The sequence below is a fragment of the Vigna umbellata genome, chromosome 2 (assembly GCF_029865625.1).
Source record: "Vigna umbellata cultivar VRB3 chromosome 2, Vumbellata_1.0, whole genome shotgun sequence".
In the NCBI taxonomy this organism is placed as follows: Eukaryota; Viridiplantae; Streptophyta; class Magnoliopsida; order Fabales; family Fabaceae; genus Vigna; species Vigna umbellata.
In genome coordinates, this window is record NC_142166.1 from 14,567,840 (window position 1) to 14,572,951 (window position 5,112).

At 30.7% G+C, this 5,112-nt stretch overlaps 1 pseudogene; it reads right to left on the reverse strand.

Moving 5' to 3' along the window:
* Window positions 1-395: 395 nt before the first annotated feature.
* LOC124826622 (LOB domain-containing protein 25 pseudogene) lies at window positions 396-1,495 on the reverse strand (annotated as a pseudogene).
* Between the last annotated feature and the right edge of the window lie 3,617 nt (window positions 1,496-5,112).

The window sequence follows — 5,112 nt, forward strand, 5'->3', positions numbered from 1 at the left end:
CTGTGATTGTGACATTTTGCAGTAATTAACTCAGCTTCCTCACTGTCACTGACACTATAGTTCTGTGCCTTTATTTTAGTGAAATTAAAATTTGGACGGTTGGTGAAGTTAAATTAACTCAATGGATGGTTTGCCAAGTGAGGTAATTATAATGAGTAGAGAAAACGAAAGCATGTTTAAATGATTGATTGTGTGAACCGAGTATAGAATGGCGTAAATAAGTAATTGAAGAGGGGTTAAAATAAGAAGGATAAAGTAAAAGAGTGGTCCATGAAGAAGAGGAAAATTAAAGGCAGGGAATATATAGGGTAAGTAGGACTATAAGCGTCTAAGCCGTAGAGTTAGGCTTTAGAATCAAGTAACGTTATCGTTCATTTATTCTTAATCATAAACAATGACAGAGAATGTCAACTCCGCATGCTCACTGCACATGCCTATAGAGTTGCACTGAATAATACACAATAAGAGTAGGTCTAGCAGTAGTTGTACATTACTATGCATTCTCATCTACCACCCACTTATTTTAGGACTAAAGATTTTGGAAAGACTACCTAAGTTTTTGGTAGCTTAGGTCTTGATAAACAACACATGTTCATAATCATCACCTACAAAAACAAAACCCCTTCAAATTAATTTAAGAGAAATTAAACAGTGGATCATCATCAGTCACCTAGCCAGAACAGTCCAAAGGAGGCTACACAGCCAGAGACCATGACTACATATTATAAATATTGCAGGGGACATGCCCTCAAGAGGCATAAACCCTAGATAGGCAATATTATTCTTCAAAGACATTTCACAAGTTATTACCTCCTCCTTCTCCTCCTCCATCATTGATATCTTCAGGAGAGGTATCAGTCCATGGAAGAGAATAAGGGTAGGAGTTGTAAGTGATGGTGGGAGAGGGCCTATAAAGCCCACTTGCTTCATTTCCAAACCTTGCATTGAAAGACCTTTGGGGAATTTGTTGAATTGTTGTTGCTGTCATTGCTGGTGGCACAGAAAGAGAGGGTGAAGGCATGTCATTGTAGGCATAGCGAAGGAGATCAGCATTGGCAGAATCAAGCTCCTTTTGGAGCCTTTGAACTTGTCTCTGCAGAAAAGAGATGGCTCCTACGCACCCATAAACTGGGTCTCTCACACGTGCCTCAGCTTCATAGGCAAGGGAATTCACTGCATCTTCCCTCTGGTGAGGAAGAAGCTCGTTCAGAAGCTTCGTCACATTGCTGGCACCGAATATCTTGTGCACGTTCGCGAACTTCTGAGGCTCTTCCGGTGGGAAGTATGGTGCAAAGATGCACCCTGAAAGGCATTTCCTCCTCAAGAACTTGCAGGCAGCACAAGGAGAATTGTAGGAGCTCGATGATGCCATTTTTCAATTTCCCTAAAAGGAAAAAAGATTCACATGAAATGAAATCAATTAACACAACTTTCCCTTCTCCACTGTGTAGACTTTTTTTTTCTTCTCTTTCATATTTTAAAGACCAAAAGTTTAGATCAGAAGAAAGTTCTCCCTTATACAAGATATAGGACCACCAACATCTACGAAAATTTATGGTGAAATTTCATATTTCTTATAACTTTAGTGAGTTAACATTGAATAGAACTCCAACTATAATTTTATATATATAGAAAGAGGTAGAAGACTGACAAATAGTCAGTGTATTGTTCTCTCATTTTCATTTCCAAAATTATTATGAAAATGAATGGTAAAAAATAAAGAAAAACAAAATTAGATCTGATTACTTCAGTTATATTTTTTTTTTCTTGTCAAGTTCGTGTTTAAGTTCTTTCTTCGATCAAAGGTATCAACTATATGTATCCATATAATCATTGAATATTATTAGAAGCAGAATATATATATATATATATATATATATATATATATATATATATATATATATATATATATATATATATATATATATATATATATAGTAGGATCTTTTAACCCTTCGTAATCCTTTCTTCCTGAGATCTCTTAAGACCCTTCCCCATTACAAACATATACGTACCCAAAACATTGTAACTGGTTTAAATTTAAGGATTAGTTGTCACTTTCTTTAAATTATATTATATTAAATTATAGTATGACCATCTTTATCCTTTCTTTTTCTTTAACAAACTTTCTTATTTCTTTTCTTAAAATATATTTTCCTTCTTTCCGTTCTGGCTTCTTTTTTCTATTCTTGAGGAGGAAAAAAAAAGACAATGAGGAGTTCTTAATTTTAATCTTGAAACTCCCTTCATACTGTTTTCTAATTTTCCCCCCATATAAGTTTCTGTGTATGTTCTATCTTCTTCCAGGTTTGTTCATCAGAAACTTGCACACTCTAACACAGACAAGAAAACTTTATATGTATATATATATATATATATATATATATATATATATATATATATATATCTTTCTTCTGCTGGAATTGAGCTGCATGATAAAGTAAAAAGCTTATAATTAAGTGAGTTGAATTAACCAGGGATCTGGCTGCAGCAACGAGGCATGACTGCATAAAAAAAGCATATGTAAAATGAAAAAAGAAAAGAAAAAAGAAGAAGCCCTAAACAGTGAGTTCTCAAAAGGATCCATTTTGTCTAGCTAGCACCCGGTACTTTACTTAAAAGAAGATGAAACAGAGAAAAGAACTATAGATGCATAGAGAGAAGAAGCTAGAACATGAACATGATTTTACCTGTTTGTGATGTAGGTTTGGTTGATGAGAAGAACTAAAAGGGAAGTACCTTTTTTTCCCTTGTGGGAGGGGCTTTAGAAGCTGCTCTTTTACCCTGAGAAGACAAAAGAGGCTTAGCCAATGAAAGATATAAGTTGCAGATTTGTGACAGGAAGAGCACCCTTAAAGAGGAAACCCTAACTGCAAAGAGATACACAAAGTGAGAGATAAAGAGAGAAGAGTGTGAAGGTGATAATTAAGTGGGAAAAGTTTATGAGGGAGAGAAGGCAAACAGCATTGAGTGGATGGAGAAGGAATGGATGCAAAAGACAAAGGTAATAAATGGAGGTACACTATAAAAGAATGACTATGACCTTCCATCTAATAATAATATGGGGAATTATGTGCCCATGTCTCACATTCTCATTCCCTTTCTAATTAACCATGCACTTCAACTAAATTCACTAAACCATTTCTTTTCGTTTTTAGGTTTAAGACAACACACTCAACAATCAGATCAAATCCACCATGTGTTATAGAAAAATCAAAATCAAAATAATTTCAAAAGGGTTATAAAAAATACTATAAATCAATATATAACATAACTCAATAAATTTTGAGAAATTTAACCACTTTCTCCCCAATAATTGTTCATTTACTTTAAGGTAGCAATTTGCTCAAAGTTAACCATTGTACATAATGTTTATGATATTTGTCGACACAATCTTCATAACTATTAAGAAAATAATAATATTTTAAGAATTTGTTATATGTCTGTCTAATTTATGTAACACTTCTTTTATTTGAAAATTAACATAACCATGAACATTACTTTCTAAATCTTTTACTAACAAATATTAGTATTTGATAAGATAATGATAAATATAATATTCTATTTATTATATAAAAAGATTGAAAAAAAACACTTTCATTTTTGTTTATTTCATTTTTAAACTTTTAACACGTCCACTAAATATATTTATTAATTTTTCCTTAAACACAAGGGGACTAAGCAAACAAGCTATTAATGGTATTGAATAGATCAAGGATTTTATAAATAAAAGTCCTAGCAACTAATAATGGTCTAACATACTAGATAAAAAATAAACAAATATTGAGATATTCCTATAAAATTTTATATTGTGCACCCATAAATATACCATGAGGAGTAGGAAAACGTTTCAATTTAGAAAAGTGCTTACTGTTTAAAAATTCAAAAGGTCGTTTAATACTTTTGATTAATTTAAACAAAATAATAAAATGTATAATAATGATACCAAACCATGTGCCACATATATATATATATATATATATATATATATATATATATATATATATATATATATATATATATATATATATATATATTCAGAATTGCTCTAATAACATTAATTTAACAACCAAAAACTAACAAATCTTATTTATCTTTTAAATTTTTTTGTTCTATAAATAATTTTTCAGAAAAACGCTAACTCATAACGGGCTATTAAATAGTGAAAAGCTAAAAATTAAAAAAACACCAATTATAACATCGAATACCTAGATTAGAACTTTGTCAAATTTATTTTTAAGCAAGATCAATGAGTAATCTTTAACATCATCAGATTTATATATTTTTATATTACATATAAATTTACTCACAAGCTTGCTAAAACTTCAAAATTTTAACATCATAGTTTATATGCAAAGTTGTATCATAGGATCACTTACTAATGGGTTATCATTCCAAATTTTAGAAAAAATATATAAAAGAACTTAGTTACTAATTCATGAATAATAACAGAAAATCTCATGGTTTTGATTTACGGTTTTTGTTTTGATTTTTTTTTTTTGAAATAGCCTAAATTTGTACGGTCATGTAGCATTCTAGGCAGGGTCAGTTGAACTTTTATGCATCAATGGCTCTTTATCCATCTTAAACTTTAACAATGATCAGCTTAATATTGTTGGATAATAAAATATTACCAAAGTAAGCATTCGGTATGAATTTGTTTAGAAAAATCTCTAAAATATGTCAATTAATGTATGTGCATTTTTCTGAATATTAAACCATTTAAAAATAATGTAATAATAATAATAATATGCCATAGAAAATTTTACAACAATAATATATAATTAACCTCTAATCCTTATTACCTGTCTTAGGAAGTATTATCAATAATATTAATATTTTTACATATCATTTTGCATGGTGAAGACATTGTACGTATTTATAGCAAATATTTAATATTGTTTGCTATGAAACATATTTTATGTTGATGGTCGAGACTTAGGAGAACATGACACCCAAGAAATAGGTGTTGTTGTCCGTTTTAAGGCACTATAATCTGCAGGCACTCTAGTGAACCCAGAAACTCCCTATACATATTAGAGGGACCAATATTTCCTATGCATTTCACTCAATAACTCTTCCACAGTCACTCAGTAATAATGCTATGCCACA